Below are 22381 nucleotides of genomic sequence, written 5' to 3' on the forward strand. Positions count from 1 at the left end.
GACTGTGATATTTGATCTGGTGACAGTTCATGTTTACCTGGCTCAGGCAATAAACCTAAACCTGCCTGAATCATTTCCACTAAATGTGAATGCCCAGAAATAGCACTCACACCTGACCTTTTCGGTTTGGAAACAGCTAACTCTGGAGCAGGAAGTTGAAGCTCATGGAGAAGAAAGAGACAGGCTGAAAGAGGTAGAAGGAGCCCAGTCTGGGAGCCTTCAAAGCCCCGGTGGCTGGGCTGGGGGAGGGTGGGCTGAGGTGGGTGGAGGGCCTCCTACCAGCCAACTTGAGTAGATACAAAAACCTGAGGTTCCTAAGGGTCTTTAAGGAAGCCTTGCAGTTCTTACCCACTTTAAATATTCTCCTGAGATCCTGGGAGTTCATGTAATTGATAAGAAAATCAAATTACATTAAGTAGGCAGAGAAGCTATTTTTTATTTTTAAAATGATTTTTATCATGCAGTTAAGCATCAAACAATGCTGAAAGCTTCTAACAAAAAACAGCAGTACCCTAATTCCCTCTGCACCCTCCCTCCATCCTGCTCCCCAGAAGCAACCACCTCTGCATTCTTTTTTTATCATTTCTTCTGTGATTGCTCCCATATTTGCAAATAATATCAGTGTATTATCCCTTGAATGATCAGTTTTGGACATTGTCTGTTTCTTTCGTATTATGTGTAGGGGAGGATTTCTGGCTTTCTTATGCCCCTCCTTCCTTTCTTTCTATGCCCCCAATAGTATAATTGCACATTTTGTTGTAATTATCATTGTTTCCATTACTATAACCATGAAAATATTGTTTACAGTTGAGTCAGAGAGTATATTAAGATTATACTTCTGTGATTTCATTTGCTTCTCAACCTACAAATAAAATCTTCATTCTTCCATTTCCCATTTCCTGGATTTATTTTGAATCTCTGTCTCCGTCTTCATATATTCACCAGCAGTTCTATAAAATGCCTCTCAATTTTGCTACGAATGTCCGCTCAGTCACACCTGTCAGATAATCTATCGGTTCCATTTTTTTCTCCTTGATATCAATCTCCTGGAGCCCTTCCTTCTTCTGCTCTTATCTGGACTGCTGCACCGATTTCATCCTGGGGTCTCTCTTCCTATATCCTGGAATTTCCGTTGCCTTTCTCCTTTGCTGGATTCTGTGTTTCCTTGATCCTAAGTCTTTTTTCTTAGCTGACTTTCCCATTTTAGTGGCATTCCTTCTCCAGTACAGAGTACAGAAGTAACTGTGTGTGACCTTACATGTCTAAAAGTGTCTTATTTTATTCACACACCTGATGGATAGTTTGGCTGGGTATGGAATTCCAGATTTCTTTCCCTCTGAATTTTGAAGGCACTGTTTAATTGTTTTCTGGCTTCTGGTATCGTTATTGAGAAGTCCAATGCCATCCTGATCCCTGATCCTTTGTATGTGACATTTTATTCCTCTCTGGATGTTTTTAGGATTTTCTCTATCTCTGTTTTGAAAGTTTCATGATGATGGGTCTTAGTGTGGGTTTTCTTGGATTTATTCACCTGGGGCTCATGTCTGGTACTGGGAAATTTTCTTGTATTATTTCTTAATTAATTTACTGCCTATTTTCTCTGTTTTCTCCTCACACAAATCTTTTAGTCACCTATAGGGCCTCCTGGATTGATCTTCTAATTTTCTTATTTTCCTTTCCTCCTCTTCTTTCCCCTTCTCTTCTGGGAAATTTCCTCAGCATAACTGTCTACCCCTTTTACAGGGCATCATGCTCTTGATTCCAGAATGCTTCTAGTTCCATTTTTTTCAGAAAATACACTCACATCTCCTTTAGGAATAGAGGAGGGCTAGACACTTCTCTATGCTGAATTGGGGGCAGGTAGGAAAATTAGTTGTCTAATAGCTCCTTATCCAGATTTTCCTAGTCTTCTGTTTTCATCCCTTACCTCAGCTTATCTACCTCTGTCCCTGGTGCCTTAGATTCCTGAGAATTTCTAGAGTTCCCGGGGAAAATCAACTCACTTATCAGTAATGTGTCTTTCTGCCATAACTTAAGTTGAACTTTCTTCTCTCATTTACTTTCTGCTCATTCTACATTGTCATTTTCTAGATTGTGGTTCAGTGATATAGATAACGTCTATTTTAATCCAAGCTGCACTTGGGTCTCTCATTTTTGTTCTCCATTTTGTTGTAAATTGATTTGTGAGAGGAAATGGGGACAGAGCCTTTTTTTATTCTGCCGTCTTGAAGTTGGAAGTCAAACTGCATATTTAATGAGTTCTTTAAGCTACTACTTTGGATAATAAAACGAAAGATCATTTGATACATGAATAAGCATCCCTAGTAATGCACATTCTATTTATTAGGATTTCAGCTTTCCTTAAATGCCAGAAAATGCCCCCAAAGTATCATCTCTCCAAACCTTTTATGTGTTACTGAATTTTAGCAGTGAATGCAAGTAATGTAAGTTTCTGTTTACTTAACTGGCTTCAATGATCTCTCACTATAATGATTGTAATTGACTTAATTTTTGTTGTTTTTTTATTGTGGTAAAATATACATAACAGAAAATTGACCATTTTAACCAGTTTTAAGTGTACAGTTCAGTGGCATTAAGTGCATCTACATTGTTGTGCAAACACCACCATCCATCTCTAGAATGTTTCATCTTCCTAAACTGAAACTCTGTACCCACTAACACTGACCCCCTGTTTTCTTCTTCCCCCAGCTCCTGGCAAACACCATTCTCCTTTCTGTCTCTATGAATTTGACTACTTCAGATACTGATTATAAATAGAATCATACAGCATTTGTCCTTTTATAACTAGTTTATTTCACTTAGCATAATGTGTTCAAGGTTCCTTTTTAAGGATGAATAGTATTCCATTGTATGTGTAGACAACATTTTGTTTGTCAGAGGACATTTGGGTTGCTTCCACCTTTTAGCTATTATGAACAATGCTGCTATGAACGTGGGTGTATAAATATTTGTTCCAGTGTCTGCTTTCAGTTCTTTTGAGTATGTACCCAGAATTGTAATCGCTGGATCAAGTGGTAATTCTATTTGTGATGTTTGAGGAACTGCCATACCATTTTCCATACTGGCTGTACCATTTTACATTCCTACCAGCAATGCACAAGGGTTCTAATTTCTCCACATCCTCACCAACACTTTTGTTATTTTCTTGTGGGATTTTTGTTGTTGTTTGTTTGTTTTTTAAATTTTATAATAGCCATCCTAATGGGTGTGAATGTAATGTAATTGACTTTTTGAAAGCACATGCCCACTTTTATGGAGCGCATGCCTTATGGCGCTTCCCTGGTGGCGCAGTGGCTGAGAGTCCACCTGCAGATGCAGGGGACGCGGGTTCCTGCCCTGGTCCGGGAAGATCCCACGTGCCGCGGAGCGGCTGGGCCCGTGAGCCATGGCCGCTGAGCCTGCGTGTCCGGAGCCTGTGCTCCGCAACGGGAGAGGCCACGACAGTGAGAGGCCCGCGTACCGCAAAAAAAAAAAAAAAAAAAAAAAAGTACATGCCTTATCTCCTTTAATCCTCACACCAGCTCTCTGAGGAAGGCACTATAACTCTTCCCATTTTTCAGATAAAAAAACTGATGCCCAAAGAGGTAAAGTGACTTGCCCGAGGTGATAGAGTGAATAAGAGGCAGAGCCAGTGTTCCAGTTACCCATCACCATACAACAGACCACCCAAAACAGGGGCTTAGAAACAAGAATCTATTACAATCTTTCACAGTTCTGTGGGTTTTCTGGGCTCAGCTGTGCACGTCTCAAGTGTGTTTCCCACATGGTTGGGCCAGATGGTGACTGGGGTTGGGATCAACTGAAGGCTTGACTGGGATGGATGTCCAAATGGCTTCTTTATGCACATGTTGCCTCCTCGGTGCTCCTGCACATGGTATCTCTGTCTCTCTCTCCAGTAGAGTATCTGGACCTCTTACATGGTAGCTCTGGGCTCCAAGAGGTAAGATGTGGTAGCTGCCAGATCAGGTAAGGGTTGTTCTGGGCACCAGCACACCATCACCCCCATCCTATTCAGTGCAGTCACAGGACCTACTAAGATCCAGGGCCTTGGAGGAGGAAACTCCATCTTCTTACAAAGGAGCAATGAAGCCACATCACAGAAGATCATGTGGGGTGGGCAATGCTAGCACTGACATCCTTGAAAACTAAAACCTCCCCCACTGTCAGGATCTGAACCTCCAGATGTCTGGCTCCAGACCCACCATGGAATACTCTTGGAGTTGTCAGTGTCTAAAGAAATAGAATCATTAGGGATCGCCTAGTCCAGTGGTTTTCAAGACCGTTAAGGGAATGTTGAACCCTTTCCTGAAATGATAATGTACGAGGCAGTGAAGAGTAGAGCAAATAAATTAAAGTCACAGGCTGTGAAAATTCACTGTTCTTCCTTCTAAGCCATGTGACCTTGCACAAGTTATTTAACTTTTATGTGACTCAGTCTTCTCTCTGTAAAATGGAAATAATAATAGTAACAAAACCTACTAAAGGACTGTGATGAGGAGTCATCACATCATATATTAAGATGAACTAATATATGTGAGTGCTGAGAATAGTGACCGGCATTTAGTAAGGGCTTAGTAAATGATAGCTGTTGTTGTTATTTTTATTACTACTACTGTTGAGACTGATAAGTCATATAGGGTAAACCAGGAGATACGCTGACCTGGAACCTGGTAAACGAGACTCCTCTTTTTGCATTACCTGTGTCGCCACTGTAGGGGGTGAATATACTCTCATTCTAATAGATGAGGCCACATCGTGGAGTAAGGACGATAGCCAATTCTTGGCAACTCCTCCCACTGAGAGATAATTCCTCTCCTCCTGAATCTGGGCTAGCTTTATTGACCTGCTTGGCAATAGAATGTGACAGAAGTGATGTTATAGGATTTCTGAAGCTAAGTTAGAAGAAGGCTTGCAACTTCTGCCCAGGGGGCTTGAATTGAATGCTCTAGGGCAGCAGTCCCCAACCTTTCTGGCACTAGGGACTGGTTTTATGGAAGACAGTTTTTCCACGGATGGAGGGGAGGGTGGTTCAGGCGGTCATGAGAGCGATGGGGGAGCGGCTGTAAATGCAGATGAAGCTTCGCTCGCTCACCCACCGCTCACCTCCTGCTGTGCGGCCCGGTTCCAGGGGAATCCAGTCACCATATAAGAAGCCTACCTGCCCCAAGACCATCATGCTATAAGCCTACACCACTCAGAGGGGTCCTGGAGGATGAGATGCCGTGTGGGAAGAGAGAAACCAAGGAGCACTAAGGGGCTAGATCTATAGGTGACAAAGCCATATAGAAGTAAATCTTCCAGCCCCAGCTCACCTTACACATGAGCGGTGAACCACCCAGCAGAGCTCTTCCTGACTCACAAAATTGTGAGTCAAAAAATAGGGTTGATTTAAGCCACTAAGACTTGGGGTAGTTTGTAGCACTTCATAGATAACTGGAACAGGAAATATAGCCAATGGCTGAATGTTTGCATGGAAAGGTACTGGTCCAGAGAAGAGAAGCAACCTGCCAGGGTCACCCACTGAGGACAGTTTGGTGTGAAAGTTAGAAGCATGGACTCTGGACTCAATAGCCTGGGTTCAAATCATTTTCTATTTGAGCAAGATTCTTAATCTTAAATCTCATAATCCAGTTGTAAGAATTGAAATAATATACTTGTAAATGAATGGTATACAGTAAACACCCAATAAATGTCTACACTTATTATTACCAATAGTAACTGAGAGACGGTCAGAGTCCGTGTTCCCTGATTCTAATGTAATGCATCCCTGGGAGCCAACCTACAGTGGGGTGTGTAGGAATGAGAGAGGTTTCCATCCAGGCTTTGTTACTTCCTAGTTTGCAACTCCTCAAGCAGGTTGCTTATCACTAAGCCTTAGTTTCTTCATCTATAAAATGGGGATAATAATAATAGGGTTGTTGTTGTATAGAGGAACTACAACTTCTACTATTTTTCACAAATGAGTGTGTCATGAAATTGAGGGGAAAGGCAGAAGAACACACCATCAAAGGAGGGCTTGGAAGTTTTATTTCATAGTGTAGAGAATAGACAAGGTCCATTTGCCCCAATCTTTCTATTTCTAGAGAAGCACTTTTTATGTGAATTCTCCAAAAAATTAGTTTCACTTATCTAGTTGGAAATCACCAGCAGTTTGATAAACATTTTAATAGGAATCATGGATGGTGGATTCATCCAATGATGACTGTGCGGCGACAACGTCTGTTACAGGTTCGCAGAGAGCCATTTTCAATATGACCCACTTTTTCTCACCAAATGAAAAATCAGTTTAAAAATCCTCATCCCAGATGCAGCCAGAACAAACATTCCTGGAGTCAAAAATGGGGAAAATACATCCAAAGTAGGTACGGGAGATGGTGCCCTTGTGGTTTAATAGCCATGCCTGCTGTTGACAATTTAGGCAGGAATAGGCACACATATATTTTTATTTATTACTAAATCAAATAAAGAAATCCCCACCAAAAAAGAAAAGAAGGAAGAAAGGAGCCTGAGGGTGTATGTGTGTGATCCAGATACATTCCAGCATCACATCTTGTTTGCTGGCTTTTGACACAACACAGAAATCATTTTTGTCCTGCTTGGAACTTTGCTCACAGAGATTATTGAAGATAGCTGCATGGGTCAGACTCAAAGTATGGACCCACAGACAGTCTCCCTGCACTGTTATTACAGTAAATCATGGAGGTTTGCTTAGCAAGATGTATGTGGCCCGCGTCCAGGACTAGCTGTGCTCCTCTAGTCCTTACAGGCACTGAGTTTCCCAGGACGAGGGTGTGGTCAGGGCCCAGGGGCTTGGCCCTTGCTTCTCTCAGGGTCAGCAGGCTACAAGCCCTATGTCTCGTTATTGGCAGCCTCTGAATTTCCCACTTACATCCTGAGCAAGCATTAACCAAGGCAGCCGTTTTGCCAGGCTGTTCATTCCTATCAGAGACAGAAGATCTGAAATCTTCTTGTGACCTTTCTGCATGTACCTGGCTTGGGCTTGGGGTGCCTGGGGAGCTTGTGTGAACCTTTCCAGCCAAAGCATTCTCTGCCTATTGGGTCCACTTTATTTGTTCCCTGGTCTGTCCATCTATCCATCCATCCATTTGCCCATCTATCCATCTTAAACTCTTTGCCTGGAAGCAGAACTAACAGAGTTATAAACTGAAGTCTGGAGCTCTGCCCTGGTGGTAGTGGGGGTGGGCAGCATGGGCACCCCTTCTCTGCCCCACTGCTGGCTCCCGAAGCACCTGCATAGAACCCTAAGCTCTAAGGAGCACATCTTCAAGAACCACTGATCTTGGCCATTTGCCTAATCCTCAGCTGTCATTTCCAATTTTATTCCCAAATATGTATCTAGATCCTTCTCGAATTATGGCCTGAACATCCAGGAGCCCACTGGACAGTGTTCCTTGGATGTCCCACAGCAGCTCAGACACAATACTTCAGATGCAAGCCGTTACCCTCAAGCCTCACTCCAAACAAGCAACCTCTCTTCTACTTTTAATTAATGGTACCACTGCCTACCCATTTGCCCAAGCTGGGAATTTAGATTGGTTCCTTATAGTATTTCTGCTGCTTAGAAAGAAAAGGTTTAAAAACACTGGACTGTGAGCTCCGTGAAGGGATACAGAGCTCATGTCTGGTGTGACTTTATCTCATGGGAACCCAGTGGCTGAAGGTTTGGGTCTGGAGCCAGCTCTACCGATCTCTAGCTGTGTGACTTGTGCAAATTCCTTAACCTCTCTCTGACTCGTTTTTATCAACCACAAAATTGGAGAGTACCTACCTTGATGAATTTCTGAGGATTAAATGGCATAGTGTTTGCAAAGCCTATAGCATAATGTCTGGCATAGAGGAAATGCTCAGTGGGCTCCTGCTAACCCTTCTCATCAGTACCTAATCAACAATTCTGGCCAAATGCATCTCAACATTTCTTAAGTTCATCTCCTCTTCTCCATGCTTACCATCACCATCCTAACTCAGGCCTCCAGACTTTCTGGTCTGGACTGTTTAACCAGCATACTGCTCTGAATAGCCAAACTGATTTCTCTAAAATACATATTTGACTACAACACCTCCAACTTCCTGCTTAAAACTCTTCACGACTACCCATTGCCTACTGGCAAATCTTCACCTCCTCAGCAAGGAGTATTGGGCTGTCCACAGTTGCCAGGGGTACCTCTGCTCCCCTCTCTGACCTTAGTACTCATACTCTGTGCCCTTCCTCCCTCCCTCCCTCCCTCTCCTCTTTCCTTTTTTACTTCCTCCTCCTCTCCCTCCCCCCTCCTTCTCCTTCCTTCCTTCCTTCCCCTTTTTTCCCTCCTTTCCTTCCTTCTGTCCCCCTTTCTCTAGCTCAACTGAGGTTTCCTGAGGCTTTCAATGTGGAGGGAGCTCTGCCTGGCACTGTCGTGTGATGGTGAGGAAAACAGACAGTGCCCCTGCCCTCAAAGAGCTCACGTGATAGACAGATGGGAATCCAGACATTCATCAAAGAATCATGGAACAAGCGTCCAGTCACAGGCTCTGACAGTGCTGCCTGGAGGGCCTGAAGTGGTAGGGAAGTTTGACCTGGTCAAGGAGGTCAAGGACTGATCCTGGGGGAAGTGGCCCTGCCTTGACTGAGGAGTTAACCAGGCAGAAGTAAAGGAGAAGGGGCTGTGTGTGTTTGTGTATATGTGTGTGTGCGTGTGTGCATGCACATATGTGCTTGTGTGTGTTTGTATGTGTACAGGTATGCATATGTACATGTGCACAGGTGTGACAGTGCTGAGAGGCAGGCCCGCCTTCCACCATCCTCCCTTCAGCTCCACAGCCTCAGAACAAAGCAGGAGATTGAGAGCGTTATCCAAAAACCCCGTAATTACAACAAACGAGCATTATTTAGTTGAAATTATCTGAAAAGTTGTTGGGTTTTGAATGCTTTATTTTGTGAAAGAGAAATTGAGCCCAGTACTAGTTAAAGGCAGTAAAGACATTTAATTCAGTACCATTGCAATAGGGGAGAGTCATTACAGCTGAGCTCAACTTTGAATATTGCAAAGACAGGGGGGATTTATTGCCAGGTGCAGAGTGAGGGGTCAGTGGACAGAAAATTACTAAGAGGAGACATCAAAGGGAGGGCGATTCTTCAAGAACCCTGACTTAGCAGAGGTCTTGCTAAAACTGGCTGTGCAGGCTGAGAAGGGGCTCAGAGAAGCCTGGGTTTGGTCAAGGGGTGGGTCTTTGCTTGTTTGTTTTTTCCTGTGCACCCACCTCTCTGCTGCCCTTTAAGGTAAAGTACAAGAAAAAAATTGACTGGGAAGCGGTATGTTCGCATTATACACTGTAGTGCATCGCATTCTCTGTTTCTCTTCAACCAAAAGGTAAGAAGTCTGAAAATAGCTACTGTCTAGCAAGCGCATACTGTGTGCAGGAGCTCTGCTAAGCCTCGCCTCCGCTAATGCTCACTGTGGACAGGTGCTAGTGTAGCGCAGAGGCTAACAACAGGCTCTGGGCATTGCAGCAGTCCCTTGACGGTCTGCTTAGCCCTGAAGTCTGGTTTTTAAGTACCTGTTCTCTCCCCTGCTGCAGGATAAGCACCTGGAATCCAGAACCAGAATCTCCAGGTGTTCCTGACACTAATGCTGGCTTGTGCCTCGTACCTGCTCCCCTCAGGGGTCAGCCAAAGAGCCGAGTTCCCCAACTCAGACAGGACCTTAACTCTGAGTGCCAGAGGGAGAGATTTACGTAGAACGTCTTTCCAAAGCGTGATGTATAAATACATGATCATTGTCTACGTATTTACACATTATGCTTTGTGCCAAGATATTAACCTTTTCAAGCACTCTCTGTCAGATGACCTCATCCGTATTTCAGAACCGGGTCCAAAAACAGTGATACTAGGCATCCTGATTTAATCAGAAAGACATTAGTTCGTCTCATACATCCTGTGGCCTGGCGGTTGTTGTTGCCATATGAAGTCATGTAGCATGCCCTACAGGAGATTACAATGGAGATCATATCCCAGAATGCTAATAAGCTCTTTGATTAAAAGAAGGAGAGAGTGCTGAGGTAGAAAGCATAAGAGAAAATTCTTGGGGAGCGGACATGTTTACACTGTGTGCTATATGGGGTCGCATGCTCTGGCCCTCCTCCAGCAGCCTGGGTAGCTGGGATGTGTAGGAGAGCGGAGGACTATTTGATCGCTTCTGACCATCTCTGCCAGAGCAACAGAGGTGGCTAGAAGGCGTTGAGGAGCAAAGGGGGGAGGGGGGCTTCAGGGGCTGCCTTCTCCTCTCTGAGGAGGTGATACTTGAGCAGGGACCTGGGTGAAGCTAGGGAGTGATTCATGTGTGTATCGCAAGGGGGAGCCCAGGCCTCCTGGCAATGAAATGCTCACGTACCCACTTGCGGGTTGGTTGGCCCTCATTTTCCTACTGTGTGTGGAATGCCCATGAGGTTGGCATAGCAGACAGCATCCAAGGTGACTCCCATGATCCCCACTTGCTGGTGTGTATGCGCTGGTGTACTCCCCTCTCCTGAATGTCGGCAGGACCCCTGACTTGTTCCAACCAATAGAACACAGCAAAGATGACGGGATACCACTGCCATTATTTTGTTATGTGACATGGCAGAGGCGATAGGATGTCACCCCGTGATTACATCACATCATATAAGAGTCTGTCTAGTGAGAGTCACTCTTGCCCTCCTGCTGCCCTAGAAAAAGCAAGCAGACATGCTGTGAGGGAGCCCATGTGGCAAGGAATGCAGTCCTGTAACCACACGGAATTCAATGGTGCCAATAACCTGAGTGCACGTGGGCATGGACTCCTCCCGGCTGAATCTTCAGATGAGAATGCAGTCCAGCCAGCACATTGATTGCGGCCTGGTGAGAACCTGAAGCAGAGAATCTGGATCTGCTAAGCCATGCCTGCACTCCTGACCCACAGAGTACGAGATAACGTGCTGTTTGAAGCTCCTGTGTTTGTGGTAATTTATTACGCAGCAGTAGATAACTAAGGCAGTTGGTATCCCAGGCACTGAACGTTTTCTTCTGCTCTGCGGTGAGGAAGCATGTCTGATGTCAGTTAATTAGGGTAGGGAGCAAAAGGCTCCAGTACTTACTACAACCCAGGGCTGCATTATGGCTTGCAGCAGCCTGAGCACTTTTGCCACTCTGGGCCTTCATTGAAAAAAAATTATGTTTTATGCCTACCTTTTTATAAAGATGAATGTAATCCAGGCTGAGTTCATTCTTATATATTCATTACTATTTATTTTTCTCCTGATTAAAAAAAATAAAATGAGAACACTTTCACAGGCTCTTAAATGTATCTTGGGTATCCTCCAGCACATACCTATGATGCCTGATTTTTAAATCACTCTGGCTACAACCTCCGCAGCCTGTCAGTCACTTTGGAATTTTCAGTAGATTGAATGAGTAAATGAAGATAAGCACAGGGTGCATAAAGTAGAAAATGGGAAGGAGAGGAAGAAATGGAGAACATTCTGTCTCAATAAATATTTGCTAAAGGTCTCCTGTGGGCTAAATGCTGGAGCTACTGAGACCACAAGCATGGTGGCTCAGTGTTTGCCTTCTGGAATATTCTGTTCTAATAGCGGAAACGAGACAAGTACCTGGATGATGATAAATTAAGACAGAAGATGATAAGGGCCAAAGGAAGGAAAAGACAATGAACCATTCAGGAAAGGAGAAGATTCTGTGCCAGGAATTACTTGTTCAATTGCTTGTTGGTTGGTTCATTTGTTTTACAAGCATTCACTGAGTTATAGGTCATGCGTGAGAGATATAAATGTTTATAAAAAGTGGTCCCTGCCTTTGAGAAACACATGAGCTAGTGTAGGAGACAAATTGTTTTAATACCACGTGGCCAGGGATATCATCAATGCATGTTCAACGAGGCTGCCTGCGTGCGAAACCTGGTCCTAGCGCACGGTTTCTCAGCCTTGGCACTGTTGACACTTTGGGCCAGATCATCCTTAGTTGTGGGGCTGTCCTGTGTATCGTAGGATGTTTAGCAGCATCCGTGGCTTCTACTCTCTAGATACCGATAGTATCCCCCTCCATCCCCCAGTGTGACAACCGAAAATGTTTCCAGACATTGCCAACTGTCCCCAGGGGGACAAATTTGTCCCTGGTTGAACCACTGCTTTAGAATTGACAGTGTGACCTAAGGTGAGCTATTTAATTTGTAGCTCTCTCAGTTTCCTAACCTATAAAGTAGGGACAAAATAGGACCTATATCATCGGCTTATAGCAAGGATTGTGTGCACAGCTCTTCGAATATCAGCTGGTACGTAGTAAGTACTCAAGAAATGTACGTGGCAATTGGTGTCCTTTCAGAGCAGGGAAGGGCTCTGGCACGTGGTTTGCATTGGACGACAGCCTGCACTTGATGAAGATCTGAGTATATAATCCATGGGTTGAGGGGCTTTGGGATATAAGACACATGCATGTTGACTGGGCGAGTGAGTGATGGTTATGGGGCGCCCTGAATACCAAAAGGAAGAAATCTGAGCTCTGAGTCTGGAGGTGACTGGGGTCTTGAACGTTTCTGAGCTGTATTTAGTGGGGAGTGAAGGTTTCTCAGGCATCTGTACAGGGAGGCCCTTCTGCCTCCATTGTGTCACCAGAGAGGGCATTTGCTAGTGGTTCCATGCAAACCTAAACCACTCAGTGCCACCCCAGCTCCTTGCTGTGGCTCCCCAGCAAGTGGACCTGGAGTTCTTCTGCCAGGAATGGGATGCATCAAAGCACGGGGAGTCTGGTGCTACGCTTAGGAATCTCCATCCTCCTAGTCAGTAGGACTGAGGGAAAGGAGTGTTATTGTTTACAACAGAAAATCAGCCCTCGGGGGTGTATCCTGTACTCAATTCTGCAGAAGAGAATGTTAACCCCTCACTTTCTGGGGGAAAAAATTGCTACTGAGTTTGTTTTTTTTCCCCCAGAGTCATAATTATCCCCTCTACTGTCTAGTCTTTTTGTCCTGGTCAAGCTAACCTGCTTTCCATTCCCTCCATCACCACCCTAGTCCCAATTCATAGTTTTACACTTTTCTCGGTGACTCATCCAAGGCAAGTGGGCAACCTTTAGAAGCTAGAAAAGGCAAGGAAACAGATACCCCCCTGGAACCTCCATAAAGGACTCAGCTCTGCCGACACCTTGATTCTAGCCCTGCAAGACTTGCGTCAGACTTCTGACCTCCAAAATTGGAAGATAGAAAGTTTGTACCATTTTAAGCCACAAAGTTTGTTATAACTTCTTACAGCAACAGGAGGAAACTAATATACCACCCTTATATCACTGATGAGGCGACAGAGGTTTAGAGAAGTCCTGAGGTGGTTTGCTCGTGATCACACAGCAGGTGAGGGAGAATCTGAGACACAAATAAGTCTGACTCCAAAGTCCACGTTTGTCTTGAGACACCGGGCTGGAAGCAGTCTTTCTCAGACACAGCGGGGCACCCAGCTGACTATGGTCCTGTCCCATGTTACACCATCAAGTCTCTCAAATGTAAACAAACGTGAACAAACAGAAAACATTCAGATTTGAAAATCAACTCTCAAAGCTAGAGCTAGTTGCAGAAGGGGACTTGCATGTTTACCATTCTTAGTAGTTTATGGCCCATGAGCTCTTTCATTTGGGTGTGTTTAGAATGTGATCGAGGTTACGGCTTCAATCCCTGCATGGGCCAGTTATGTTTGCCCTGTGATACGGGGTCTGTCTGTGGCCCTGACTCCAGTTTGCCTCTAAATACAAGGACGCATGCAAATTGCCTAACATATCACAGGTGCTTAGCAAACGTGCATCCTTTCTCCATCCAGCAAATCTGCATTTCGTAAGGAACGGATGAAGAGAGCCAATGAACAGGTAGGATCCATTCTCATTGCTGGAAAGGCAACTCAAATGATATGTTAATGATGGGCTGGGCTTTGGTGTTTCTTCCAGAACATATACTCCATGAGGGCAGGGATTTTTTTGCCATTTTTATTTCTCTGCTATATACTTAGTGCCTGGCCCTTGTATATTTTGAAAAAAACAAATGTGACTAGAGCTCTAGACTAAGAGTCTCATGGACATGGGTTCAAGTTCCAGTTTTGCCACTTGCTTGCCTTTGAGCAAATCTCTTCTCTAAATTTCTTCACTTGTGATGGGAAAAAAATGTTACCTTTCTGTGCATCTTCTGGGGCTTCAGGCCAGGTACATAGCTATTTCACTTAAAATTTTTTGTAATCATGATTTATGAGATATTACTGTGTGCTGAATATTATATTGGGTATAATGTAAGCATTAGCTCATTGATCTACTCAAAAGCCGTGAGGCTCAGGGAGGTGAAGTACCTCACCCAAGGTCACATACATAAAAGTGGCAGAGCTGTCTGACTCCAAAGCCTGGACTTTCTTCCGTTCCCCTAAAGTGTAAATTATTAAAGGGTAGAGAGACTTGCCTTATGTGTGGTCTTTAAGAGCATCCATGCATTTAATAGCACTTGATGGGGTCTCAAAAGGACATACCCCTAAACTTCATGTACAGCTCACCCATCCACATATTATTTATTAATCTATTATCACAGTCTGACTCTCCATACACAAACTCATTCTCTTAATTTTCTATACCCCAACTTCATTTTATATTCTGAGCCCACAGTCCTTCCTGGCTTCCTTCATGCTTTGCAGGTCATTTTGCAATTCTGGTGCCTTGAGCAGCACTGAGGAATTTGGGTAGGAGGTTTCTCATCTGGTCCCCTGTCAACTGTCCATATATGTTGCCTTTGAGCCATCCATGGTCTCTGTCCTCATAGACCACCCCGCTTCCTGCCACCTCCATGCCCAGATGGAGCTGTATGAGAGCCCATCCTCTTGCATATACCTCAGCTGGACCATAGCTCTTTCCTCTCCCACACTACTTATCCTCCCCCATCCCATAGGTCTTATCGAGAAGCAAGGGGCTGGTCCTCTTGGCTCTAGTGAACCCCATACAGACCCTCTCTCATACCTCCTTCCTTCTCTCCAGGGAATCCTCCTTTAGTCTGGGGGAAATCCTTTCCCTTCCAAGTTTCTTTGAGATTTTCTGCTTTACTTCTAAATCCACTAAGAGCTTAGGTCTTAGTAAAAACAAAACCAGGAAGATGTGGGCTACTGCCCTCTTGTTCTTTCCTATGTACCTTCTCTAAGGTAGTGGTCATGAGAAAGGGAAAATATATGATGATGAAGAAGGAAAAAACCTTCTTCGTCTGTCAGAAGGGGAAGAGGGACCTAGTTTAGATAGAATGGTCAGAAAAGGCCTGTCTTAGAAGATGATATTTAAGGTAATATTTATGGGATGAAAAGGAGCCAACATGGCAAGAGAGGGGTGAACAGGATTTTCCAGGCAGAGGGACAGCATGTGCGAAGGTCCTGAGGCAGGAAACACTTTGTAATATTCAAATAGCATTGGCAGCAGCATAAGACGAGACTGGAAGTATTACTATGATGCTACCTCAAATAACTGCTTTGGGATTAAGAAAAGACAGAAGTTGCAACCTCTTTAATGCTCTGGGAATTTAGGAGGGGTAAGTGGGTTTTGTGGTTGGATTATAAGTATCTCTGAACCTCAATATTCTATGATACAATGGTTCTTCTGTCATGTTCTCCCCAATGCAAAGAAATTAGGAGGAGCTGGCTTTAGGAGATGGTGAAAACATCATTCTAGAGTTCCTTTAGGGCTAAAACTCCTTGCTGGTGGTCTGTTTCTGGGGAAGCATCTTGCAACCCACTTTAAATCCCTTCATTGAGTCGTGACAACAAGGACCACTTCCCCTGCTTTCCTCTGCTTAGTTTGGAGGAGCCAGGACCAGTTTCTAGCAGTATAACTTCAAGTCATTACCTTTCATTCTTTCAGACACAATTTGGTGGAAAAATTTTTGCCTCCCTCTTTTAAACTCCCTGACTTCTTACCACCTCGAAAAAAGGCTTGGATTTCCATGGTTCTGTAGTTCTTTTAAGAGTTATAGTTTCATGTTCTCAATTTATAAGAGCTACAAAGACTAAAGCTCCAACTGGTTCTAGAATATTTTCTCATAATGTTGGCTATGTCATCAGACTGTACTTGTTCAGATCAAGGTTTAATTGAAGAGTCTGTAGAAGGCAATGGCTCTGCAGTCTCTGCTCTGAATTTTTCGAGGGCAGAGACAATGTGCCTGGCTTCTCTTCTTCCTGCCCACTGTCCTCAGGCAGCCTGGGGCAGTTAGATGAAGGACTCGTGTAACTGTTTAAAGGAGAAACTGTGTCTGAGACCTGGTTGGAGTCTGCAGTCCTGGCTGGAGGTTCATCAAACAAAGGCTTTCCTCATTCTTCCTCTATCTGACTCTCCCATGGGAGATGTGCCAGTCTGCTGTCCACTGGACATCATGGAAAACCTCTCTGACCTTGGCTGGGGAGGACCATTTCTTCTTGGTTTACTTTTCTTTCTTGCCTTTGCTTAAGCAGTAAAGTCTGCCAAGTGGCCGGTGCCACCTGCAGGGCTTCTCAATGTTATTTAAAGAACCAGACTCCTTTTCCATCACGGCGTATTAACTTCCTAAGTCTGGAAACATCCCCAGCTGCTTTCCTAGTAATCATCATGCACGTTTTCTGGAGTACGACATAAACTTCCAGGCAAGTGAGTCCCAAACAGTCACCCTCAAATGGGCATTTTTACAGAGCACTTGAAGGAGCATTGCATGGTCTGGTTGTAAGGAGGGCTCTTACTGGTTTGTGGTCTGGGCTTTCTTGGAACCACTTGCTGTATCTGTAACAGTGGCCCTGTCAGAGCCCTCAGCAAACACTCTTAGGGCACCTTCTAAGTGAAATTCAGAGGACATCCTGCTGCCATATAAACAGGCACATAAGTTACACATGGTGCCAAGTAAGTCAGTGTCACTTCTGGAAGTGAAAGAAAATGTAAATGATTATACTTGGTCACCAGGCATGAGCCAGGACTGTCTTGCACAAAGTGGGACATATGGTCCCCTTGCACAAGTCACCTGAATCCTTGTCAGCTACTCCTAAGTGTGATCTGCTTTTGCAGTTTCTGCACAGACATTCAGGGACAGGACATGTGGGTTCAAGTCCCGTCCCTACCTCACACCAGTTTATAGCCTCTGACATATCAATGAACCTTGCAAGCTCTGTATAAACTTTTCTCCTAGAGAAAAGTCTAGCAGTGTAGTGGATCCAAGAGGGGAGATGAAATTTACACTCCTAGTTGCCAGGAAATGGGGGAGTATAAACAATGAGTAAGAAATGGGCCATTCTAAACCAGTGGTTGTGTGTTGTGATATGGTGGTCTTAAGGCACTGGGGAACTGAGAGGAGAGACATCTATACCCAGCTGGGGAGAGAGTAGGAAAGGGGCAACGGGAAGAGAGGTGTTAAGGAAGGATTTCTGGATAGAAAGTGACCTATAAGACAAGCACTGAAGAATGACTAGGAGATTTTTAGGAAAAGCATCAGAGAAGGAAAAACAAAAGAGCGAGGCACACGGAAGGGGCAGGGTTGACAAAAGCCAAGCTGCAAAAGAGGATGGCAGGTCTGATGAACTGCCAGTAGTTCAGAATGCCCATGGCATTGAATGTGACATCGAGGAAGCTTCTAGAACATATGCGAGAAAATGCTGGAAAAGAGGCAAGCAGACACACATCCTGAAGGGCTTTGCATGCCTCCCAAGGAAGGCTTGGATTCCATCCTAAGGGTGACGGGGAGCTTTGGTACCTGTTCATGTGTGGCTCCCCCAACAGAAAACAGAAACTCCATGGTGGCAGAGACCTGCCATCTTGTTCGCCACAGTGTTCTGAGGAGCCCTGTGCCTGGTACACAGCAGGTGCTTGCTGTTGATACATGTGTGTCAGGAGAATGCGTAGATTGAAGGGGATTAAGCAGGGGGCTGAATACAACTTGTCCTTTAGAAATGTCACATAGATGCAAAGGGGAGAGTGAAAGTGAGAGGTGGGGACCCAGGGAATGAGAAATCAGGCAGCTGTTGCAGTCACCAAGAGCCAGCCTGGCAGGGGCTGGAGGGAACAGTCACCTTTTACCTTGTGGATCTGCTAGTGTGGGGGAGAAGCATGCGTCCTGTCCTATTCTGGAATTCATGCGTAAAGATCTGAGTGGTGATGGAGTTCCTCTGCCAAAGTGCCTTTCCTCCTCAGGAGCGTTGCGAACATGTTGTTCAATATGCTCTTTGCAAATCCGGGGCATCTTCTTCTTGAACAGGAGGCATGAAGAAATCTGGTTAGTTTTGTGGGATGCGTTTTTTGGAAATCCCAACACAAAGGACTACGGAGATGGATGAAACAGTGTGTCCTGAAATGCAGCACATAAGGCGAAGTATGAGGAGTCATCCCCGAAGCAAGAAAACTGGAGCGATTAGGTCAAAACAGCACGTTTTCGAGGATGGCATAAAGGACAGCACAAAGCCGAGGACAGAGTCGCATCGTGGTTCCTGGTGTTCCCAGAGGGTCTGTCTTTCCATTATTTTATACTTTGGCCAAAGGCTCAGTAAGGAGAACGGCCCGCCCTATGTGAGGTACTAGACTGTGCAAAACTGTGTTCTCAGTTTTTCCCACTGAGATTAAACTTAGTACTTTCTAGATGGCTTTGTTAGGGTCTTGACTTACGGATGGTTGTAAAATCTTGTTTATTTATTCAGGAAAATTGACAGCAAGGCCAGTCTGAATTGCTGTAACAGCCTGAATTGGCTAATTGTTTAAATGACACACGTGGAACATTTGTTCATTAATGTTTCAGGTATTTATCGGGCATCTACTAAGTGAAAGCCTAAAGCTGGGCGCTGGGAATCAAGAGTAAATGAAATAGATGCAGCCTCTCTGCTCAGGAAGCTTAGAGTCTAGCGTGACAGATAAACAGTGATCACATGATCACCCAAATCAGTTTATAATTCAACCATGATCACTGCCGCGAGAGAACAGTTCAGGGAGCAGGGACACTGAATGGCGTTTGTGGGCGGGGACAATGTTCAGAGAAGGCAACTGCAGTGAAACGACATTTCAGCCGACACATACAGTGAATCCAGTACATAGGTAAGTTGAGGATGAACATTCAGGGTCCGGCCAAGCTTGTTTCCATGAATAGGTGAGATGTGGTGGGAGGCGCTGGTTTGTAAGCAAAGGGATCACAAAATGCTTACACACATGTCATCTTTAGCCAACTCAATTAGCACATCTTTACATTGTTGCTGTTCTTATAATTTTTCTTTGCTCAAGTTATATTACCAATTCCAGATTATTGACTGTGAATTAATGGTCTTTTAGTCATTAATGCAGCCATTTTGTATTGAACTCCTGATGACCTACCATATATCAGCCATAGGACCTGCTTAGGACTTGCAGAGATGAATAAAACATCCTCAGTGCCCTATAGAAGCTGATGTCCTAATCAGGGAGCTCTAATGTATAGAAGTGTTTCCCAGAACTTCAATCAGCTGAGCACCCCCTGAACACTATTCTCCAGAACTAGGAAGTAACAGTACAAATAATTATAATAAAAAATAAATGCTGCACAACTACCTCCCTAATTGGCTGTGCTACTTGTAGAAGACTTTCTAAGGCATGCTCTCCATTTGTTCAAAATGGAGATCAAAGGTGTGTGTATGCATATATATATCTGTATATACACACACACACACACACAGACACACACACACACACACACACAGACACACACACACACATACATACATATACATACAGGAGACCAATGCATTCCAAACTGAGACTGTCTCCTTGTTACTGTCAGGTCTGGAAGACGATTCTTCTTATAGAATAGCCCACACCCTTAAGAGTTGAAACTTCACCTGCTACATTCCGAATATCATACTATCTACCCAGAAGTATTTAAAGTAAGCTACAAAGGGACTTATGCAGAGGAGACAAGTAGCACGGTGTCTGTAGAGGGGAGGGTTTGTGTAAGGGGTAAATAAGGATGGAGAGCCATGTTAAAGCACGTTTAGATTTTGGTTGTGTTGAGAGAATGGGCTGTGGTGGTGGCCAGGAGGGGAGGTTGGGGAGGATAAAGAGTGCAATCCGTTCGTTGGTGGTTTTTAGCAGGCAAGTGACATAGTCCAAAGGAAAACTCCTATTCTTTCAGATTTGATGCTATGCCCCTTTGTTAAAGTCCAGCTCTCTCTTCCACACCATGAAGGTTGCATGACTAATGTGTCTGTTAGGGCTTTTTCGATGCAGGCAATAGGAACTAACCCTGGCTAACTTAATAGAATGGAACTTATTGGATGTATACAAGCCGTAGCTCACAGAATGGAAGGCAAAGCTGAAGAATGGGCCTTGGGAAGAGCAGAAACCATGGAAGCTGCGAGGACCCGGGAAGCAGGAACCAGTGGACGCTCAGGTGGTCCTCCCAGGGTGTCACCATCAGGTGACACCAACTGTCACCTGATGGTGACACCTGACAGGGAATGCCTGTCACCTGACAGGTATTCCCATCTGTCTTCTGCCCTGGTATTCAGATGGCCAGAAGTGAGCTCTGAGTGGCCCACCTCCAGGTCAACAGAGGCCAGGGTATCTTGATCGAGAGTGATAGCAGGGCTTCTTGCCATGGGTGAGACAGTATATCTTCAATGGAAAATCAGAGTTCTGTTAGCAAATAGGCACCATCAACTGGTATCCACCTTAACGGGCCAGCAAACTTCGGCCAGACCAACAGCCAATTCAGTTCACTCTGCTACAGACACTCCTGAGATCTGGACAAGAGGGACCCCTGCTTGGGGTGTGTCAGAACCACCAAAATAAAGACCTTGTTTATTTGTTTGTTTTGGTTTTGTAAGGAAGCATTCTGGATGTCTGGTAAGCAAATGGGCCTTATGGGTAAGAGGTGGGAAAGCGGGATGGAGCTTCCAGAGAAGGTGTATGGGGGGACGGGGGAGAATAGCCAAGCCTGGGAAATGAGGGAAAGTGTCAGTGCTTTAAGGTTGCCTGCCGCGAATCACCCAAACTGAGTTCCCCAGGTGACTGAGCTGGTTGTCCCCTTCTGCTTGGATGGAGTAGTTCGGAAAGTCCTACAGGTCTGGAAATCCTCAGGCAGCAGAGGGAAACCTGTACACTCTGCTCCCTGAGGAGCTTGTCCAGGTGAGTCCCTATCCCAGGTGCGGGCAGATCTCGTCACCCCCAGGAATCCTGGCTCCTGACTCAGCTTACATCCTGCCCTGTGCTGGCCAAACCTTACCATCACTCAGGCTTGCCAGTGGCCCCTGAGGGGACAGACAGCATGACTCATTTAACCTCCAGGTCAAGAAGGTGGGTGTTGGGGAACAGGCTGGGGGCCCTGGGTGGACCTCGGTTGTAACTTTTAAATGTTCAGACGTGGCGGGCATAGGGATCCATTTGCGCCCTGTCCTGGGCTCTGCAGATCTTATGATGAGACCTACTGTGACAACAGAGCACTCTGAGTGGGATTTCATGCAATGCTGTGATGATATTGCAGAATTCTCATCGGGGCAACCATTCAGCGTCACTCTTTGCTTTGACAGCACAGTAAACCTCCTGAAGACACATGGGTGGCAAAGGGACAGTGGGTTTTGGAGGCGTTGTGCTGGGGTAGATGCTCGTTGGCATCATTTTGGCAGGTTCTGAAACCTTAGAACAGAAGGCATAAGGCTTTCATGTTCACACACACACACACACACACACACACGCACACACACGCAGTGAGACCAGGAAAAGCAGACAGCATTTTAGGGTAAAGGAGGCTAATGCCTTTTGAAACAGGCACTGCCATAAAGATCGCTCGCCTTTGAAAGCTAAAAGCACGATTTGAATCTTTTGTTTTTCTTCTAAGTACACGTAAGCTACCGTTATTCTAAAATCCGGGCCAAATCAGAAATGCATTAAAAAACGAAAGCCCCCAAAGGAAAACTGCTTCAAATAGCACATAAAAGCCAATGTCTGATCTCCCAATTACTCCAGCAGGTTCCAGCCAGTACCTAATGCACACTGCTCTGGACTTGTGTAAGAGCTGGGCTTGGCATCTTCCTGACAGTCTACAGCTCTGCTGCCAGCATGCTAGTGGCTTCTCTCAAAGTAGGAAGGGAACGGGCCATCGAATCCTCATTCCTGCTTCTGGGGAGATTGGGGGTCTTTTGCCCAAAGACAGTGGGATTTGCTTCAATTTCTAGGCAAGAGAACAGCTGTTAATTGATGGTTAGAACATGGTTTTGGTCCTTAACCATCAGAAAACCCTCCATTGCATAAGGGCTCTGAGCTGTGCTTCATCTGCCTTTAGTTGCAGCCCTCCACTTGCTTCTGATGCTGGAAGATGGTAGGACTGCCGGGCTGTTTTTTTTTTTTTTTTGTGCGGTACACCGGCCT

General features: G+C 45.0%; 1 protein-coding gene across 2 annotated transcripts in view; it reads left to right on the forward strand.

Moving 5' to 3' along the window:
- The window catches only part of KAZN (kazrin, periplakin interacting protein), a 1134217-nt gene that overhangs the window by 146814 nt on the left and 965022 nt on the right, over window positions 1–22381 (forward strand). The window lies entirely within an intron of this gene.

This window comes from Pseudorca crassidens, chromosome 2 (genome assembly GCF_039906515.1).
Source record: "Pseudorca crassidens isolate mPseCra1 chromosome 2, mPseCra1.hap1, whole genome shotgun sequence".
In the NCBI taxonomy this organism is placed as follows: Eukaryota; Metazoa; Chordata; class Mammalia; order Artiodactyla; family Delphinidae; genus Pseudorca; species Pseudorca crassidens.